The 23,120-nt window shown below is 38.6% G+C and overlaps 1 long non-coding RNA gene across 1 annotated transcript; it reads right to left on the minus strand.

The window, feature by feature from the left end:
- Positions 1 to 8,554: 8,554 nt before the first annotated feature.
- LOC134293572 (uncharacterized) lies at positions 8,555 to 19,877 on the minus strand. Its single transcript, XR_010000524.1, has 3 exons — positions 19,475 to 19,877; positions 10,459 to 10,601; positions 8,555 to 9,630 (listed from the first exon to the last, which is right to left on the minus strand). It is a non-coding gene; the product is annotated as an uncharacterized LOC134293572 (long non-coding RNA).
- Positions 19,878 to 23,120: the final 3,243 nt, after the last annotated feature.

Consider the following 23,120-nt stretch of genomic DNA (forward strand, 5'->3'; position numbering starts at 1 on the left):
AAACAAAACAGACTGGACAAACTTTATAAAATTCCTAACAAAAAGAAGAATGGATTTTATGACAGACCTGTCCAATATATAAATTAGATTAAATGGAATACATAAAGATACAATTAATGAAAGAGACAACTCCGAAGCCAAGATGGGAAGTATAACCCGATTTTTTTTCTCTCTTTTCTTCTTCTTTTTTTTCTTCTTTTTTTGGGTCTTTTTTTTACCTCTATTTCTATGTTTATTTTTCCTCTTGAAACTTTCCCACTTTTCTATTAATACAGTAGAGTCTCACTTATCCAACATAAATGGGCTGGCAGAATGTTGGATAAGCGAATATGTTGGATAATAAGGAAGGATTAAGGAAAAGCCTATTAAACATCAAATTAGGTTATGATTTTACAAATTAATCACCAAAACATCATGTTATACAACATATTTGACAGAAAAAGTAGTTCAATACACAGTAATGCTATGTAGTAATTACTGTATTTATGAATTTAGCACCAAAATATCACAATGTATTGAAAACATTGACTAAAAAATGCGTTGGATAATCCAGAACGTTGGATAAGCGAGTGTTGGATAAGTGAGACTCTACTGTATATTGTTCCACCACTTTCAATGTATCATGTTTCACTATAAAAAAAATAAAAATTATTCACACATACAAAAAAAACTAAAGAGCATTGACCACTATGTAAAAAAATATAATTGGTCTTCCATCCATGGATTCAGCATCCCTTTGAAGCCAACCATAAGACTGATGTGACCCTGGATGAAAATAAGCTTTAACTGTGCAAAGGCACTCCTGTTCCCACAAGGATGGTAAAAACATCAAAACATCCGGGCGTCCCCTGGGCAACGTCCTTGCAGACGGCCAATTCTCTCACTCCAGAAGCAACTCCGGTTGCTCCTGACATGAAAAAAAAAACTCCTGTTCCTTGCTGAAACCACGCTTAGGCTTGACTCCTGGATCAGTGTCTTCAGGAAATGTGTGATGTCATATAAGGCAAACTGAATCCTTATTTCCAGATAATTTAATTTGCTTTAATTTGAGTATCCCAGTTCAGTCCATTCCTGACACTAGGCACTGGTTTCTGTTGCCCATCGGAGTCGGTCCCTTTTCGGCCTGAGCCATTCCAAATCTGTCCATACTGGATCTGAGTCTATATTAGCTAAGCATTGTGAGATGACTATTGACCTTGCAGCCTGGCAGCAATTTATTTCGGTTTGCTGTTGTGGTTTATGGTTTTATGTTTTTCTCTTGCTCGGCTATGACAGCCTGTCAATAAAATGAGCAGTACAAAATATATTCAAACCTGGTGTTCATCGATGTTTTATGGAAGTCCCAGGGCACCCCCTAACATATGCTTCTGTCATCTCTTCCTGAGAAATTCCGTGTTCTGGTATTTAAAATACTGTTTGACTTTATCCAGTGACTGCTCGGGTCCTGTGAGTTTCACTGCCATTATCCTAGGGGGGCTTCAAAAGAGGAAAAAGAAACACACATCTTGTTTACAGCTCCTCCATACAAGGTGATTGCAGTCCTGTATGCATATTAACAACAGTTCGAAATCTAGCACCTGATTCAGTTCAGTTGAAATGGGTTTGTGTGTGTGTGTGCTTTTATCTATAATTACAGTGAAAGCGAGGAAAACAATTGTGTGGAAATAGTGAGAGGAAAGTAAAGAGCAAAAACAGAAAAGAAAAAAGAGAAAAAAGAAAAATAAAGTTTAAATAAAAATTTAAAAAAAATGTTTGATTTCCCATTGTCCTCTTGAGGATCTTAAAATCTTGTTGTCTATTTTCGTTCTCTGGTATTAACAGTCTTGTTATTTTAATGTATTTCATATATCAAATAACTTCATTTAAATCCAGTTCAGACTTAAGTATTTATATTCATATAAGACAAACATTCATATAACATAGAACAGAGACAGAGACAGACACAGAGGCAATTTAAACCTTCTCCAGCTTCCAGCTTCCTGAGGGTATGTTTGATTCCAGCCACAGGGTGAGCAGCTACATCATCATCCACTGCGACGGCAACTTCCTCATTCCAACGGCGGCTGGGTGATTTTTATGGTGTCATAAATTAGCCTCCCCACTTATCAGTCGTACCTAAATTTCCTACTTGATAGATGCAACTGTCTTTCAGGTTGCTTAGGTCAACAACGAGCAGGGGCTATTTTTTATTTTAATTGTCGGGTGCTCACCCCGACACGGGCTGGCCTCGAACTCATGACCTCTTGGTCAGAGTGATTTATTGCAGCTGGCTGCTAACCAGCCTGCGCCACAGCCCAGCCCGAGACTGTGTATAATTTACATCTTTATCATTTTTGAATAAGGTAAAAGATATCCTGTGTGTCTTACAGAACACGTTTATTTTCAAATCATCCACTTTAACTCAATGGGACTTAATTCTTAGGACATACATTTTTGGATTGAACTCAAAACATTAATATGTTTTTGACCTCTCCCTCCTTTTTCTTTTCCTATAAATCCAAGAATTGTTTCATATAAAAAAGGAGAGTTTAACTATGAAGAAAATAAATAGCTCTTGTTCTTCAGCATACAATAAAGTTAAGTGTTTTTGACTTCTTGAATAATATATTGAATCTTTTTAATACTTCTGAAAAGATCTAAATGGTATTTTCCAATGAACAAAGCATGGCATTAGCATTTTAATACACAGTCATACATTTTCCCAGTTCTTTTCAGGGCTATTCCTTATATAACTGAAGGCTAGTTCAGCGTTGTGATAAATTTCAAACAGAAAGAGGTAAATTTTGTTATTTGGATCTATTCTTAACCCAGATTTTACCCTCCAGTGCTTCAATAATGTTATCAAACAGGACAGATACCAGCTCTTTCTCAAAATTTTGCCCTCATTGTTTTTTGGAATTGTTCTTGAAGTCACCATGACTGAGGTGGATGTATCTATTAGAAACCCACTTCTTTTAATCATCCATCTTTTATTTATTTCCTTCTCTTAAGAAAGCAGTTTTTGTATTCTCCAGGACATAGTATTTCATACTGTGGATGTTTCCTTTTTTTAAAAAATACTTTTTATTAAAGATTTTCTAAATATTTGTACAACGAAAGCGTGGGAACATTAGTTATAGAAAAGTTTGAAAAAGAGAGGGAAAAAAGAGAGAGAAAAGGAGAGAGAGAAAAAAGGTATTGAGCTTCCGTTCATCTCTTATTTCTGTCCATTGTTCTTCAAGTCTGTTTATTTTCAGTTCTCTCCCGTCTATATATATAAAAGAGTGATGGCATCAGGGCAGCGAACAAAACAACAAAACTACAGGCCCCCCAACCCCCAACCCATCATCCACGGCTCTAGGTTGATACAACAAAAAGAAAAGAAAAATAAAGTCCTAATTAGAGGGAGAGGAATAATTGGTTTTATCCAATTGCTGCCAGTTAGAAGGCTAAGCTCCACCCACTTGGTCTCCTAGCAACCTACTCAGCCCAGGGGACAGGCACAATTAGGCCTCTTTCACACTGCCTATAAGATACAGATTATCTGCTTTTAACTGGATTATATGGCAGTGTAGACTCAAGGCCCTTCCACACAGCTATATTACCCATTTATAATCTTATATTATCTGCTTTGAACTGGATTATCTTGACTCCACACTGCCAGATAATCCACTTCAGTGTGCATTTTATACAGCTGTGAAGAAGGGGCCTCAAATAATCAAGTTCTAAGCAGATAATATAAGATTATCAATATACAGTAGAGTCTCACTTACAGAACGTTGGATAAGTGAATATGTTGGATAATAAGAAGGGATTCAGGAAAAGCCGATTAAACATCAAATTAGGTAATGATTATACAAATTAAGCACCAAAACATCATGTTATACAACAAATTTGACAGAAAAAGCAGTTTCATGCGCAGTAATGCTATGTAGTAATTAATGTATTTACAAATTTAGCACCAAAATATCACAATGAATTTAAAACACTGACTACAAAAACATTGACTACTAAAAGGCAGATTGCGTTGGATAATCCAGAACACTGGATAAGCGAATGTTGGATAAGTGAGATTTTACTCTACTGGGGAAAACCTTTACCCTTTACCTTAACTACCACCAATTCCTCCATACTTTATTTCCCATACCACCATACTTCGCCACAGCAACACGTGGCCGGGCACAGCTAGTCTGTTTATAAAATTTTCGATTTGATTTTTTTCTCTTAAGGATTGTATGTCGTCTTCATATGTTCTTCAAATGCTGACCTCAGCTTATATTCGGGTTGGCTTATATTCGAGTATATACGGTAATTATTTGGGGTTCTTTGACTGCCCATCTGTAGAACAGATAACAATGCCCATTTGTCTGTGCTGAGCAAGTTGAGTTACAAGAAATGTATTACATTTATTAGAATATTAATCTTATAGATACTAAAAGAGGGAGAGAGAGGCTAGCTCTCATACTTTTTATCTGCCTGTCTGTCTGTCTTTTCTGTATAGAAATTATCAGCCTGTGGAATAACTCCTGACTTCACGCATTCTGGTTCTAGACAAAAGACAAGGTATTAGACTACAATACTGAAAGAAAGGGGAAAAGTGGTCAACACAGGTATTGAGAGACATCCTATAATACATTGTGAAAGGTGAACATGAATGCACTGTTAGAAGGCAAAAGAAGCAAGAGCAGAAAATATATATCAGTTGTGTTGCCTGTGGCACGAGACAATCAAAACTAATATCCTGTATGATTTCCCATAAAGGTACAGCATTAAAAAGCAGAAACATTATTTTGCAAGATGGACATTAAAGGCACAGAGCTCATCAATGGCTAATCTGATTGATCCCCTTTGTGACTATCAGCCTCATCTTTCAGTGAATGTAGCCTGGGAAACAAATGTCTCTTCAGTTTCAAAGTCAAGGCTCTTCAAAACAGCCAGCAGGAAGAGCAATGATAGATCTATTTTGAATAGAGCAAAGTAGAGTCATTGTTCATGCACTTTCATACACACACACAGGCACAGTTGCCTTGGTGCCAGATCCATTTCCATGAACCATGTTTGTCGCAGCTACCAACTCCAGATCAAGTACACTTCAGTGTCAATGTGTAACTAGTCAAGGCAGTCATCTGAGCTCCATGGAGAGATTTGGAAAGTCCTGCTATAAGCAGAGCCGGCCCTAGGTATTTTTCAAGTGTAGGCGAACAGAATTTTGACGCCCCTCCCCCCCAAACCAATCACTGAAAAATAAAAGCGTTGGATAAGCGAAAATGTTTGATAATAAGGAGGGATTAAGGAAAAGCCTATTAAACATCAAATTACATTAAGATTTTAAAAATTAAGCACTAAAACATCATGTTTTACAACAAATCAACAGAAAAAGCATTTCAATACCTTGCGGAGGCAGGCCGCAGGAGACAGGAGTTGCCTCGATGGCGCCCCCAAACAAGATGGTGCCACAGGCAACTGCCTAGTTGGCCTGGTGGTTGAACCGCCTCTGGCTCTAAGGCACGAAAGCAGGCTCTATGGATAACACTATGTAACAAAATCCGAAAAATATTCTGTTTCTGGTTTGAAAGTGTTATTTCTTGTTTATTTGTGTGGTGCTTACTTTGAAAATAGTTGTAATACTCCAGAAACTCCATTTTTGTGGCTGCCACAAACTACCCGTATATACTCGAGTATAAGCCGACCCGAATATAAGCCGAGGCACCTAATTTTACCACAAAAAAACTGGGAAAACATTGTCTCCAGTATAAGCCAAGGGCGGAAAATTTCAGAAATAAAAATAGATACCAATAAAATTACATTAGCTGAGGCATCAGTAGGTTAAATGTTTTTGAATAGTTACATAAAGCTCAAATTAAAGATAAGACTGTCCAACTCTGATCAAATCATTATTCTCATCTGGTGTAGAGCAGGGTTGCGAGGACAATGGCTTTGTAAACAATCACCTTGGTATCTCTACAGATGTTCCGATCATCAAACACTCTCTGCTTCATTCTGAAAAATGCTGCACTCGCAGAGCAGAAGCATACGAGAAGCTCGGCCTCTCATTGAACATCGAGAAAACCAAAGTGTTCTTCCAATAGGCACCAGCTAATCCCTCTGCAATGCCAGGAATACAGCTTAATGGTGTCACATTAGAAAATGTTGACCATTTCCGCTACCTTGGCAGCCACCTCTCCAGTGGCTGTATTTCAGTGTCGATGTTGACTTTTGTGGAGAGGTGGCTGCCAAGGTAGCGGAAATGGTCAACATTTTCTAATGTGACACCATTAAGCTGTATTCCTGGCATTGCAGAGGGATTAGCTGGTGCCTGTTGGAAAAACACTTTGGTTTTCTCGATGTTCAATGAGAGGCCGAGCTTCTCGTATGCTTCTGCGAAGGTGTTTAGAGTAGCTGGTAGGTCTACTTCTGAGTGCGCACAGACTACATTGTCATCGGCATATTGGAGTTTCCCAATCACACATACAAATCATTAGTATTAGTTTGTGTGGTATAAATAAGCTCTTAACTCAATCAAGGTGACAAATCAAAATGCAACAAAATCATAGTCAAGCACAAGCTGCCCAAATCTATGTTCTGTCCTTTCCCACACACCCAAATCTGAGGGAGCAGGGAGTAAGGGAAAAACAGATATCAGATAGGATGTATAATTCTTTTTTTCGCTAGATACCTGACTGTTCATTTCAACTTGGAAGAGCTACATCACCTTTCAAAAGTTTTCACCTTCCATTTTTCCAAGGAACTTTATCCTTGTGGCATGTGTGTCACTTTTCACGGTGCTCGAACCAGCTCTTGCAATTTTCACATAATGGCAGTTGTTGACAGGTTGTTAAGGCTAACAGTGAATATGTTTGAAAAACTGTCAAGCTAGTATAAAAAAGGGTTGTTTTTTTAAAAAAAAGCACGAGAGGTAGGGAAACTTCCTCTTCCATTTGTAACAGCATGTTAAAATGGTACAGATCGTCTTAGAATGGCCAGGCTTACTTCCAATCGCATTACGGGACTCGCAACGACAGCTGACATGACTATATGATCCTTCAACATTAGTGTTAGATTTTCACGATAAAAAGGTCAGGAGGACATTGCCACAAAATCCCATTTATCTGAATGGGAATGATTTGGCCTTTTAATGCTCACTTGAAGCAATTGCACACTGGCATGCTTGGAAGTTTGTAATTTTATTTATTGACTAGCTGTGCCCGGCCACGTGTTGCTGTGGCGAAGTATGGTGGTATGGGAAATAAAGTATTGAGGAATTGGTAGTAGTTAAGGTAAAGGGTAAAGGTTTTCCCCTGACATTAAGTTCAGTTGTGTCTGACTCTGGGGGTTGGTGCTCATCTTGAGTCTACACTGCCATATAATCCAGTTGAAATCAGATAATCTGTATTTTATAGGCAGTGTGGAAGAGGCCTGATTGAAGTGGCCCTGGGTTGAGTGGGTTGCTAGGAGACCAAGTGGGTGGAGCTTAGCCTTCTAACTGGCAGCAATTGGATAAAAACAATTATTCCTCTCCCTCTAATTAGGACTTTATATTTCTTTTCTTTTTGTTGTATGAATGTAGAGGCATGGATGAGGGGTTGTGCTGCCAAGTTTAGTGTTTCTGGGATGTGTAGTTTTGTTGTTTTGTCCTAGGCCAAAATTTCATTACCCTTTTATATATATAGATGGAATGTATATCACACCTTCATTCCAGCATGGTTCGTAGTAGTTTAATACAAGCTGATGTAAAAAAAATTATTGTTTTAGGAATGTTGAAAAATACTTTAACATCTCCAGTTAAGAATAGTTCAAATTTTGAAAAATCAGACTATTGAGACCAATAAGCTTGACTTGATATAGATGATATCAAGGGACACAATGGTCACTCTGAACCCATGCTCCGCAACAACTATGGCATTATGATTCCACTTTAATTGCCATGCTTTCGTCCTATGAAATCCTGAGATTTACAGTTTATTAAAGGTAAAGGTTTCCCATTGGCATTAAGTCTAGTTGAGTCAGACTCTGGAGGATGGTGCTCATCTGTATTTCTAAGCCAAAGAGTCCACGTTGTCCGTAGATGCCTCCTAGGTTATGTGGTCATCATGACTGCATGGAACATAGTTACCTTCACATTTGCATGTTTTCGAACTGCTAGGTTGGCAGAAGCTAAGGCTAACAACGCTGTGAATATGTAAAGAAATTCTTGCATCCCAGCCTCAGCCCAAAACTTGTCTACAGGTCCATCTACACTGTAGAATGATTGCAGTTCGACACCATTTTAACTGCCATATTCAATGCTATGGAATCCTGGGATTTATAATTTGGTGAGGCACCAGCAGCCATTGGCAGAGAAGGCTAAAGGCCTTGTAAAACTACACCTTCCATGATCCCAGAGCATTGAGTCATGGTAGTTAAAGTGGGATCAAACTACATTCATTCAACAGTGTAGATGCACTCTTTATTCTGATACTGAGAAGCAGTTCGGTATCTTCCACCAGTGAGCAAAAACAGTCAGAGGAAGCAAAATGTGAGCACAAACCAAAGTCTGACATTTCACTTTTTAAAAAAATGAGCCAGTGAATAATAATAATAATAATAATAATAAAACTTTATTTATACCCTGCCACCATCTCCCCGTGGGGACTCGGGGCGGCTCACAATGTTACAAAAGTAACAGCACAAATACATTAACAATACACACAGTTTAAAACACAAGAAGATGATAAAACAAGTTAAAACAGAGATTTAAACAACAGTAATAATATCAATAGTAATAATATCAAACAACCACCAATGCAATTCAGTCAACTTCAAAGGTGGGGGGACTATAGCAGCAATATAAGATAAAATCATTAGATTAAAATATCCCAGTGAAGGAAACTGAATATAACAAGGTAATCTTCATTGCTAGGAGAAATCAACACAGGACGCATTTTCCTTTCAAGAAAAAGATATTTGTTGGAGACCTCTCAATAAAAATTATTTTTAAAAATATATATTTGTATCAAAAATCCTTTCAAATTTGATTCATTTAAAAATCCTACAGTTTACAATTTGTCCCATGCTTGCTAGTTAGCCAGTTGCTTTCACTGTCAACCAGTTCAATGAAGCTCTAATAAAAATATATTGCTGTTCTTCAATTTTAAATATATTTGTTGTTCAACCACCATCAATCTTGAATTAATTTCACAGAAATTCCAATTTCACATTATAAATGGAAGCAGAATGACATATATTTCATGTACATTTCTTGCAGCAGAGCCAGCATGATGCTGGACTATGGTTTGGGGAGGGGGCAAAATTCTGTTCGCTTACACTTGAAAGTTACCTAGGGCTGGCCCTGCAGCTGACGATCTCTATGCTAAGAGGACGGTCATCCGTGCTTTCCCATCTCAATGTGATGAAGTCGTATGACTGGAGTTCAAGGTTTGATGCCTTGCTGGACTGTGACACTCTTCTGCAAAGGTTACATTGTCTCAGCCTCAGAGGAAAACAAAGGCAAACACCTTCTGAACAAATATCTCCAATCAAGCCCATTAAGAGCTTCACCTTCATGTCACGTGAAGTTCACACACAAAAACAACATAGTCATAATAAATGCAGTTAGTTGGTCTTCTGAAAATCTGGGGTTACACATATTCTCTTGAATGGATCCTATTGCTTCTGCAGATAAAAAGAATTGTATAGTTTATATAAAGTGTTTGTCTTTCATTAAACAAACATATACTCGGTCACTACTTACCCATGGCATTATGAACTGACTCCCCAGCACTACAGCACAATCATTATTAAGAGCATTTCTAAGAATTGCTCTTATCAGCCCAAGTCATTTTGTTGCCATTAACAAGTAACTTGTGATCCAATAAACGTCACAATGAGCTTCATTTAATTAAAATCGTAAATATTATTTGGTAATGCAGATTGACATTTATACCTTCATTTACCGGCTATGTGGGATTTATGGCTATAGCTTTATTTGATGGAGGCCACAAATAATGCCCATTAAACTGCCATGAGATGGACACCAGATCACATTAATGAAATTAGACAAGGCAAGGCACCGATCCTTGTGCTTTAAAAAGAAAGCCAAAATCTCTCCATAACCAGATGTTTTCTTTGGCAGCTGGGAGAATTTGCTATATTCTTCCTAGTTCGAGCTTAGCTTTCCTGAGATGTAACACAACACAGACAGTGCCTTTCCGGATACAGTCCGAGCAGATTATAGCTTCAAATTCCTATCACAAAAGTATAAAGCTAAATAAATCTATATCATTTTTTTAAAAAAGTAGGCTCTACAAGAGCATTAAGCCTGACAGGCATTAATGCACATATAGGTAAAAGCTGAGTTTTGCCCCTTATCTTTATTTAAGACAATTACAGACTTTAAACAAAGTGTTACCTTTTAAAAAAAAGAAAATAAACTTTTCCTCATTACAGAAGAGTTAGGACAGGAGGCCAAAGCTGTTTCCATGTGGATTCATTGCAGCTCACCTCTCTGATAAAATTTTGTCACCATGTAATCTGTCTCATCTGGTAATATTCAGTTGGGTAGCATGTTGCTCTTCCATTGTGTGAAATTTCCAACTGTGGCTTATATCCTTGTGAAAGGAGATCCAGTCTCTCTGGCTCTGTTGCTGAAAGTAAACAGTGTGTTGAAAAACAAGGGTGAGAAATGAACACAGAATTGCCTCCTGGGCGAATTATCTAACTGGATGCCACTGTGAAGTTGAGAATAAGCCATCTGGAAAATGAATGAGCACTTACAGCCATTATATGTACGGCTTCAGATTCACTGGTACCTCCGGGAATGAACGTGGCTTATAAAGATATCCCAGGAAAGTACTGTATATACTCGATTATAAGCCTAGTTTTTCAGCCCTCTTTTTTAGACTGAAAAAGCCCCCCTTGGCTTATACTCGGGTATGGGTCCTGGTTGGCTTATATTTGGGTCAGCTTATACTCGAGAATATATGGGACATTTATTATTTTTCTCTATTATTATTGGTATTATTACATTTATTATTTTTCTCTATTATTGTTGCTATTACAGTAGAGTCTCACTTATCCAACATAAACGGGCCGGCAGAACGTTAGATAAGCGAATATGTTGGATAATAAGGAGGCATTAAGGAAAAGCCTATTAAACATCAAATTAGTTTATGATTTCACAAATTAAGCACCAAAACATCATGTTATACAACAAATTTGACAGAAAAAGTAGTTCAATACGCAGTAATGCAATGTAGTAATTACTGTATTTACGAATTTAGCACCAAAATATCACGATATACTGAAAACATTGACTGCAAAAATGCGTTGGATAATCCAGAATGTTGGATAAGCGAGTCTTGGATAAGTGAGACTCTACTGTACATATATTTTACTCTCTCTTTATTATTAATAATAATACATTTATTACTTCACTCTGATATTATTATTATTATTATTATTATTATTATTATTATTATTATTATTATTATTGCATTTATTATTTTACTCTATTTATTATTACAAAGGATCCCCGGTGGTGAAGTGTGTTAAAGCACTGAGCTGCTGAACTTGCAGACCGAAAGGTCCCAGGTTCAAATCCCTGGAGCGGAGTGAGCGCCCGCTGTTAGCTCCAGCTTCTGCCAACCTAGCAGTTCGAAAACATGCAAATGTGAGTAGATCAATAGGTACTGCTCCGGCGGGAAGGTAATGGCGCTCCTCACATCAATTGTTGCTGGTAGGTTCTATGTCAGTGGGTAGAGAATCTGTTCAAGGTTTGGAACAAATCCAGACTTTAAATCTTCTACCCCTAAAGTAGGTTCAGGACCTTGGATAGCTCCTTCAAAGCTCAGACTATTTAACAAAATATATTGTGCTCTATACAGGCAGTCCCCAAGTTACAAACAAGATAGGTTCAGTAGATTTGTTCTTAAATTGAATTTGTATGTAAGTCGGAACAGATACTTTTTAAAGTGTAACTCCAGCAATATATACAGCCCGGTGGTGAAGTGTGTTAAAGCACTGAGCTGCTGAATTTGCAGAACGAAAGGTCCCAGGTTCAAATTCCGGGAGCGGAGTGAGCGCCCGCTGTTAGCTCCAGCTTCTGCCAACTTTACAGTGTCTGACTCTGGGGGTTGGTGCTCATCTCCATTTCTAAGCCAAAGAACCAGCGTTGTCCGTAGACACTTCCAAGGTCATGTGGCCAGCATGACTGCATGGAGTGCCGTTACCTTCCCGCCGGAGCAGTACCTATTGATCTACTCATATTGGCATGTTTTCGAACTGCTAGGTTGGCAGAAGCTGGAGCTAACAGCGGGCGCTCACTCCGCTCCCGGGATTTGAACCTGGGACCTTTCGGTCTGCAAGTTCAGCAGCTCAGTGCTTTAACACACTTTGCCACCGGGAGATAAAGAGAGATAAAGCAGGGTATAAATAAAAATGGAGCCCCGGTGGCGAAGTGCGGCGGGAAGGTAACAGCGCTCCATGCAGTCATGCCGGTCACATGACCTTGGAGATGTCTATGGACAACGCCGGCTCTTCGGCTTAGAAATGGAGATGAGCACCAACCCCCAGAGTCGGTCACGACTGGACTTAACGTCAGGGGAAACCTTTACCTTTTATAAATAAACTAGCTGTGCCCGTCCACGCGTTGCTGTGGCAAAGTGGTGGTGATATTGGTTAAAAATTGTTGTGTAATTTTTATTTGACGTTATTTGTATTTTTTAATTAATTTTATTGTAAGTTATCTTTTTATTTATTATATTTTATTATTTTCTTGTATTACTTTTAGTTATTTTCTGTTATTATAGTATTTTATTGTATTAATTTTTTAGTGTTTTAAATTATTTTTTAGTGTTTTTTATTATTTTTATTGGGTTGCTAGGAGACCAAGTTGGAGGAGCTTAGCCTTCTAACTGGCAGCAATGGGATAAAAGCAATTATTCCTCTCTCTCTAATTAGGACTTTATTTTTCTTTTCTTTTTGTTGTACCAACCTAGAAACGTGGATGATGGGTTGTGTTGTCAAATGTCGAGGTTGGGGGGCCTGTAGTTTTGTTGTTTTGTGGGTCGCCGTGATGCCATCACTCTTTTATATATATAGATATAATCATCATCACCATCCCCTGAATTTGAAAGAGTGGCAACTGATAAGTGGGAAACTTAGAGACTTCTTTTTTCATATCATAAGCTTAATTCTATTGACTTTAATTCAGACAGTGGGCGAGAGTTGACACATAACCCAACAACTGATTCTGTTGTCTCTGGGTGTTACTTTGCTGCTAACAACTGCAGGGAAAACTTTTTGGCTGCTCTTAGAGACAACCCCAGACTACTTCTGAATCAAATCCATCTGCTTCCTGTCATATCTGGAGGTTAAGGATACCATTACTAGGGGGAAAAAACACTTGATATAAACCAAATGCACCCCATCAGCGACATACTAAGATGTAATGAGGCCTCGGAATTGCAAGAGGATCAACTTATCGCTCTTTAAATAAACATGGTTGGTGGAGATGGCTACAGACCAGCAAGAGCCCCATCCGGAAGACCTCCGCTCCTCTTCCATGCCTGACAGATGAGCTACAAATTTACACAAACTTGTTTGCACCGGGACTGCACAGCCCCGCTCCAACTTAAATTAGCAACTGTGTGGGCCCCTTGCAAAGCATATCAGAGGCCAGCTGTGGAAGGAGCTGTCACGTTCTTGTCAGGGGAAGTTTTCTGTCCAAAGAGCTTTCGTCATCCCGCGTTCCTCAAGTCGCCAAGTGTCAGTTGAAGAGACAGCTGAAGTCACTTGCAATGAATGGTCTCCAATCAGAGCTCACTGCCCTTGTCACAGAAAGTCTCACCCCGCAGCTAAAACTGTCACTGATCATGTTTAGATATGTACACTGAGGTATCAGATTAGAAGCGAGTATTCACGAGATGGGAGTTTAAAGGAGGCCAAGTTAGAAGGGAAAAAATACCTTAATAGGGGAGAACCAGGGGCTCGGAGTTTGGAGCATTCTCCTTGCTTTCCTAAACCCAATTTATAGTTTACAGTATTAAAATGTACACAAATCATCATCATCATCATTATATTTTCTTTTTAAAAAAAGACTTTCCAATGCTTTTTTAAACACAAACGTATCCGCTAGAATGGTATAGTGGATTCCATACAAACGATTGCTTCATTAAATCAGGGGGGAAACCGTAATCCCGAAGGGTATATTACGAACCACAAAATATTAGAATCTAAAAATAGCAGGAATGTGTGCTCTGTTTTTTTTAATGATTTATTTTTTAAAATATTTAAACCTTAGGGATAAGGTGGAATCAGCAAAGACATTTTGGACCTCTTCTTCATCTTAAATGCTAATAAAGGGCACAATTCAGCACAATTGTTTCTTGCCAAAGGACTTATTTTTTTTCCAGTGGAGTTCTGGAAAGCTTTTTGCTTGAATATTATTGAAATAAATGGCTGTTTCACAAGACCCATTGCGGAACAAAGGGGACAAGTTTGAAATAAGATGTGTGTATTTGGTTGTGCCGTTGTAGGATCTTTGTAAAATACCAGTCTAAAGTCCACTTTGGTCATTTTATACTGGCTTAATGGTATTATGGATGTTCCCCTCATTAAGTGACAATTCTCCATTTATGTTTAAACCCATTTTTGATAGACCATGATCATGGCACTGCATTCAGCTGCCAATAGTGCATTGCGAGTTTAACCTGTGAAGCTATTTAAAAAAGTACCTGATTGTACAGGATGAATTATCTGAAATGCTTGGAATCGGAAATATTTTTTTCATTTTATTTTTGCTTTGGAATATGGGTATTTGCATGCACATACATGCGAATAAGGTATCTTGGAGCTGGAATTCAAGTATAAACAGGAAGTTCATTTATGTTTTATGCACATTTTGTATACAAACATGAAAACACTTTTATATAATGCTAACAGGTACCTGGCAATGCTCGGGTTAGGTCTTTTGTAATGATAAATATTAGAAGTGGTCATTGTTTGTTTTGGGGTTTTATGAATGCTTCCATAAAAGATGTATAACAACTACAGCTCTCATCATCCTTGGTAAGTTGCGCCCAAACGCTGCCAGTATTCAAAGTTGGCCATGTTGGGTATGCATGTCAAGTGCCATAGAGATCCATCATCATCTGGATAAACAGTGGTCTCTGGATGCAGGGGCCGGGCTGTGGCACAGGCTGGTGAGCAGCCTGCTGCAATAAATCACTCTGACCATGAGGTCATGAGTTCAAAGCCAGCCCATGGCGGGGTAAGCACCCGTCAATTAAAAAAAAAATAGCCCCTGCTCGTTGCTGACCTAGCAACCCGAAAGATAGTTGCATCTATCAAGTAGGAAATAAGGTACCACTTATAAAGTGGGGAGGCAAATGTAACTAATTTACGACATTGGAATGAGGAAGTGCCGTCACAGTGGATAATGAAGCAGCTGCTCCCCCCTGTGGCCAGAATCGAACATCCCTTGAGGAGAAGGTTAAATTGCCTCTGCGTCTGTCTCTGTCTTGGTTCTATGTATATATGGGCATTGAATGTTTGCCCTATATGTATATAATGTGATCCACCCTCAGTCCCCTTCGGGGTGAGAAGGGCGGAATATAAATACTGTAAATAAATAAATAAATAAATAAATAAATAATGCAGGTGAATTACAACTACCAAAATTCAACTTCAGTTCCCACCAAACGCCGCCAGTATTCAATGTTAGCCATGTTAGGCATGCTTACTAAGTCTGGTCAAGGTCCACTGTTGATTGGGTTTACAGTGTTCTTTGGATGTGAGTAAACTACAACTCCCAAAATTCAAAGTCAATTCCCACCAAGCCCTGCCAATATTCAAAGGTTACCATGATGGGTATGTGTGCCAAGTGTGGTCCAGATCCATTATCAGTTGGGTACACAGCGCTTTCTGGATGCATGTAAACTATAACTCTCAAAATGCAAAGTCAGTTTCCTCCAAAAACCTCCAGTACCTTCTGTTGGTCATGGGGGGGATCTGTGTGCCAAGTATGGTCCAAATCCACCATCATTGGGGTTCAGAGTGTTCTTTGGATGCCAGGTCAGTCCCCCAGTGGCGCAGTGGGTTAAACCCTTGTGCCGGCATGGCTGATTTCTTGAAGGTTGGGTTGCTGACCTGAAGGTTGCCAGTTCGAATCCAACCTGGGGAGAACGCAGATGAGCTCCCTCTATCAGCTCCAGCTCCATGCAGGGACATACGAGAAGCCTCCCACAAGGATGGTTAAAACATCAAAAGATCTGGGCATCCCCTGGGCAACGTTCCTGCAGATGCCCAATTCTCTCACACCAGAAGCGACTTGAAGTTTCTCAAGTCACTCCAGACACAAAAAAGTCCACATCCAGCACCTCCCGTACATTCTGTTGGTCATGCGGGTCTGTGTGCCAAATGTGGTCCAGATCCATCATCAGTGGGGTTCACGTGGCTCTGTGGAACTGGGAGCCAATAGGAAATCACCCACAAACATACATACATACACTTTTTTATACATAGATTTTTAAAAATAATGTAATGTATGAAACAAAATTTCTTTACCATCAGAAAGCAAATGTGTCAGTAGCCCAGCCACGATGGGTAATTTCAGATTTTGGAGTATTTCAAATTTTGGAATTCCAGAAAAAAGAAACAGAAAGAATATGAACAAAGTCTGGGACTTCCTTGTCTACTTGGACTTTGCCTGTCATCATCAGCATGTTAAATTCAAACTAGAAGTGCAATACCTTAAAAATATATTGTTATATGGTTTTCTTATCATATAATTCCAGTGTTAAATGGAATAAGGTTCTCTGTATCATAGAGATCTCTTTGGACTCCAATTATCACAATGAATCAATCAAGCACCAAAGTAGGGCTGTGATTCAGATTGCAATGAAGAAAAACAGGGTTTGGTGTCTTTCCTAATCTCAGAATGATTGCACGCATTTGGTATCAGAGACATAAAACTACTTTTCATTTATATACATTAAGACTTAAACTGGGTGAAAAATCTCTAGCTTTGATAAATCATAGTCACTGTTTAAATCAATTAAAACATTTTTAATAGATTCATCTAGGGATTGATTGACGAAAACATTATACCCTTACTTCCGACTCAATCTCCTATGATTCTTTCAAGTTAAATACAAATATCTGCTTCTGTTGCCTTCAGCAAATATCTATTAACTCCACTGAGAGCATTATTGAAAAATCTAATTGCTTAGTTCTGAGCCGAAATGTAAACCTCTTTATTGAAAGTCCTGGTGGTGATTTTCATTCTATCGCGAGCCAACATATTTCCCTGCAACTCTGCCACGGTTTCATTATCAGAACAATGACTGACACCTAAACAACAGAGCTGACAAACATAGCAGGGTTGATAGGATGGAACAATTCCAACAACGTCACAGTGATCATAGCAAGAAGACAGCACCACATAAATATTTTACATGTATACAGGCCGGGATGCTATTTCCTTTGCCTTGGATAGCAAACCTGGGAAGAAAACACAATACGATGCTAGGAAAAACAGGGTTTGTTGCACACACAAATAAACACGCACAAATACACAGTGGAGTTAATAGATATTTGCTTCTGAAACAAAGCTATTTCTTTAATTTCTATATTTATTCAACAAGCGGATAGAATATGAACCTGTTTCTGATATGATCCAATGCTATTGCAAATCACCTGTGAATCTTTCTGAAACAAAACAAAACACCTGCCTCAGGTGTATTGGTGCTTGCAGTTTTCTTTCGCATTATATCATGCAAGTTTATGTATAGCTAGCTATGCCTTAGGTCTGTCTCTTAATATACTGTATATACTCGAGTATAAGCCTAGTTTTTCAGCCCTTTTTTAAGACTGAAAAAACTCCCCTCGGCTTATACTCGGGTAAGAGTCCTGGTTGGCTTATATTTTGACAGGCAAGAGGCCACTACAGCTAGAAATGTAAACCAAAGATATGCACTATACAACAGTAATTAAACCAAAATATAATCCATGTGTTACCAACACATATACATTCATAGAAAGTAAAACTCTATATTCAGAGACATTTAAATTTGGACTCACAATTAGAGATTGATACAGTCCTCCATGTGGAACATGAACTCTGGTGGGCATTGGGCTCACAAACTCTGAATATAGAGTTTTACTTTCTCTGAATATAGAGTTTTACTTTCTATGAATGTATATGTGTTGGTAATACATGGATTATATTTTGGTTTAATTACTGTTGTATAGTGCATATCTTTGGTTGACATTTCTAGCTGTAGTGGCCTCTTGCCTGTGCATTTCAGGGAATCCTTTCTTTGTATGGCTTATATTTGGGTCAGCTTACACTCGAGAATATATGGTACATTTATCATTTTTCTCTATTATTATTGGTATTATTACATTTATTTTTCTCCATTATTGTTGCTACTATTACAATTATTTTACACTATTTTATCATTATCATTAATACATTTATTATTTCACTCTGATCTTATTATTATTATTATTATTATTATTATTATTATTATTATTATTGCATTTATTATTTTACTCTATTTATTATGACTTGTATTATTTTCCTGTATTTATTATTATTATTATTCCATGTATTATTTTACTCTATTGTTATTATTAAAAGGATACATAAGCACATTGACATTGAAGAAGATGAGAATAATGATTTGATCAGATTTCGACAGTCTTATCTTAAATTTGAGCTTTATGTAACTATTCAAAAACATTTAACCTACCGATGCCTCAATTAATGTAATTTTATTGGTATCTATTTTTATTTCTGAAATTTACCACTCTCGGCTTATACTGGAGTCAATGTTTTCCCAGTTTTTTTGTGGTAAAATTAGGTGCCTCGGCTTATATTTGGGTCGGCTTATACTCGAGTATATACAGTATGTGTTTTAATGGACTATATTTTTATTGGTGTATTTTAACTATGTTGTACCCTAAGGGTGTGCAATTTGGAAAAAAATATTTCCTGATTTCTATGCTGTTTTTCAGCATCCACCCATTCTGTTTTTCAGGAACTTCCTTATATCGAGAGGGGCAAAATGGCATTTTTTGGGCTGGTAGCCGTAACCTTTGTTTGCTATCCAGCCATTCAAGGCAATGGAGCAACTTCCCTTTTTTTTTGTATTTTTAAAGTATTTTTTGGGATGGAAGGAAAGTGCAGGACAGAGTACAAGCAAGCAAGAAGATAGAGAGAGCTGGGGAGGGAGCCGGCTTCGAGCCGTCAAGAGAGATAGGTAAGAAATAAAACAGATTATGATGATGACGATGATGATGATGATGTAGCAGAAGCTCTTTACTACATTGTTAAGTTGAATAAGTAAGCTCTTTACTACATTGTTAAGTCCAATAAGATATACTGGAACATATCCGCACAGCTACATGGTTCTAGTGTATTTTCTTTCCTAATTTATAAATTGGATCCCCGGCGGGACAATGGGTTAAACCCTTGTGCCTGCAGGACTGCTGACCTGAAGGTTGGGTTGCTGACCTGAAGGTTGCCAGTTCGAATGCGCGGATGAGCTCCCTCTGTCAGCTCCAGCTCCTCATACGGGGACATGAAAGAAGCCTCCCACAAGGATGGGAAAAAAACATCAAAACATCCGGGCGTCCCCTGGGCAACGTCCTTGCAGATGGCGAATTCTCAAGTCGCTCCTGACATGAAAAAAATTACAAATTAATATAGAGTCTCACTTATCAGACACTCGCTTATCCAACATTCTGAATTATCCAATGCATTTTTGTAGTCACTGTTTTCAATACATCGTGATATTTTGGTGCTAATTCGTAAATACAGTAATTACTACATAGTATTACTGCGTATTGAACTACTTTTTCTGTCAAATTTGTTGTATAACATGATGTTTTGGTGCCTAATTTGTAAAATCATAACCTAATTTGATGTTTAACAGGCTTTTCCTTAATCCTTCCTTATTATCCAACATATTCACTTATCTAACATTCTGCCAGCCCGTTTATGTTGGATAAGTGAGACTCTACTGTACTTCTTTATATCTTCAAACTAGTTGTTGCCACGTGTTGCTGTGGCTAGGACTTAATTTTTCTTTTCTTTTTGTTGTATGAACGTAGAGGCGTGGATGAGAGGTTGTGCTGTCCATTTTCAAGGTTGTGGGGTGTTTAGTTTAGTTGTTTTGTCCGGTGCCGTGATTCCATTACCCTTTTATGTATATAGATATGTGGAAAGGGCTATTGATTTTTTAGGGGTCCAAAAATACTGGGCTGGTATTTCCACCATATTTAAAACAAAAATAAACCAAACATCTCCTCTTGTGTATAAAATGACGGTGTTGCAGAGAATACAGCTTCAGTTTTCATACCTATCCACCCACATTAATCCAATATTTTAAAATGACGATCCTCCAATTATCCTTACTCAGCAGTCAGACGACAAATTCCCCCACATAACCGTGTGCCGCTACAAATCACACTCCCTTTTATTTATCTGAGTATCTGATGATCCAGACGTTTTGAATGCCAGCCTACGTATCACATTTTCCTAGGCACAAATTATGATGCTTTGAGGGCTTAGAAAATTCGATGTCAACTCTAATTTGAACAATTACGAGGCAGGTTGCTTTCCCCTGTAATGACTTTAACCTGTCAAAACGCTTTTCTTTTGCAGGAGTAAAAGCAACAGGAATATGTGTGTTTACTGCTGGAAAAGTGAAGTGCATCACTCCCTCCGTGTCTGTGTGACACAGCTTGACAGAAAAGCAGCTTTGATATAGGATCGTACATTGTGCTCAAATCACTACCTGTCTGAGTGTGTAAATATTGCCATTATAAAGCCCGCCATAAAATCCAGCCATTGGGCTGAGTTGTGGCAGTCAAAAGGCCAGCTCCCTTCTCCCCTCTTCACATTCATTTCGGTTAGGAGTTACAGCTCTGGAAAGCGGAGGAGAGATGAACAGAAACAGACATGACCAAAGCAGAACAGGCATGTGCCAATGTGGCGTATGACCAGTGGAATATCTTTGTCATAAATGATTACGGCAGGGTGCGGTGGGTTTCGTAGTGCCTGGATGTGATCCAGGAGGTGACTGCAATGATGTAGCAGAATATTTTGAAACCCCACATCACTCAGCCCAGGAACCTATTTGCTCCAACAATCCTGATTCATCGTGGGGAGTCCTGATTAATCCACTGTCAGGCGACTTTTTCAACTACTTTTAAAAGACTTTATTGCAGGGGTTTGATTTGTATTTTCCCATGGTTGTAGGAAATAGCACCCTTTTTTGCATTTTTTCCAGGGTTGCTGCAGACTCAACAGCACCCTGACAGTTAACCATTAGCAGAGATTTGTAACCATTCTGCAGAGCTTTTGCTGCTCAAAGCTTGCAAAGTATCCTCTTGTTTTTGAGACTACCCCTTTTCCTAGGGATGAAACCTCCATTTTGAAAAGGCATTTTGCCTTTTTTGCAGAAGAGAAAGGATCTCAGATCTCAGGTCAAGGTAGGCCAGCTCAGACAAGCTATCGTAAGTACTGACCTCTTGCCTGAGTTCAGATAGGGGAAGACCTGCTCTTTCCAAGATAGCAACTCAGAACTGGGGCAAAGAATATCCCAGGATTTCATGGCCATTGGAAGAAGCTCTAATTACTTCATCTCCAAGCTAGCTTTGAGCTTAGATAGTGAAAGACCTGCTCTTTCTGATATAGGAGCTCAGGGCTAGGGTAGAGAGGATCTCAGGATCTCTTCGCCTTTGGAGGAAGTTAACCCAGCAACTAAGGGGAAAAGCAAGAAAGGAATGTCTGCAAGGTTTTATAAGTTGACTATTTTATAAGTCCTATGAGGAGCGATTTAAAAAGCTGGGCATGTTTAGCCTCCAGAATTGAAGGCTGAGAGGAGACATGATGAGAGTCATGGATGAAGATGTGAGGGGAAAGTCATAGGGAGGCGGGAGCAAGCTTGTTTTCTGCTGCCCTGGAGACTAGGATGCGAAGCAATGGCTTCAAACTATAGGAAAGGAGATTCCACAAGAACATTAGGAAGAATTTCCTCACTGTGAGAGAGAGCTTTTTAGCAGTGAGAGAGAGCTTTTTAACTCTCTGCCCCAGAGTATGGTGGAGGCTCCTTCTTTGGAGACTTTTAAATAGAAGGTGGATGTCCATCTGTCGGGGGTGCTTTGAATACCATTTTCCTGCTTCTTCGTCAAGGGATGGACTGGATGGCCCATGAGGTCTCGTCCAACTCTTTGTGTCTATGATTCTATGATAAAACTATCTATTACACTAAATGGGCCATGAATTCTTTGTTCATATTGGAAAATCAACAACAGTAAACCTGTTTCTATGAAAAATGTTGTCTATGAAAAATGGCCCCGGTGGTGAAGTGTGTTAAAGCACTGAGCTGCTGAACTTGCAGACCGAAAGATCCCAGGTTCAAATCCCGGGAGCGGAATGAGCACCCGCTGTTATCCCCAGCTCCTGCCAACCTAGCAGTTCAAAAACATGCAAATGTGAGTAGATCAATAGGTACCGCTCTGGCAGGAAGGTAACAGAGCTCCAAGCAGTCATGCCGGCCACATGACCTGGAGGTGTCTATGGACAATGCCGTCTCTTCGGCTTAGAAATGAAGATGAGCACCAACCCCCAGAGTCGGTCATGACTGGACTTAACGTCAGGGGAAACCTTTACCTTTACATATGACAAATATTAGAGGACATAAATAGCAAAAATAAAAATGATATATAAATGTGTAGGTGGACGAGAGAAACTATTAATATGAAGGGGAAAATAAACAAGACATCATATTGGGAGAGAACAATAGGGGACACTGAGATGGGAAGGAAAAGTTGAAATTATTAGAACTGAATTTTAGTCAAAATGTTCAAATTTTATTACATTAGAGTCTCACTTATCCAACAGTCGCTTCTCCAACGTTCTGGATTATCCAACGCATTTTTGTAGTCAATGTTTTCAATACATCATGATATTTTGGTGCTAAATTTGTAAATACAGTAATTACTACATAGCATTACTGCGTATTGAACTACTTTTTCTGTCAAATTTGTTGTATAACATGATGTTTTGGTGCTTAATTTGTAAAATCATAACCTAATTTGATGTTTAATAGGCTTTTCCTTAATCCCTCCTTATTATCCAACATATTCTCTTA

Source organism: Anolis carolinensis, unplaced genomic scaffold, assembly GCF_035594765.1.
Source record: "Anolis carolinensis isolate JA03-04 unplaced genomic scaffold, rAnoCar3.1.pri scaffold_9, whole genome shotgun sequence".
Taxonomy (NCBI): Eukaryota; Metazoa; Chordata; class Lepidosauria; order Squamata; family Dactyloidae; genus Anolis; species Anolis carolinensis.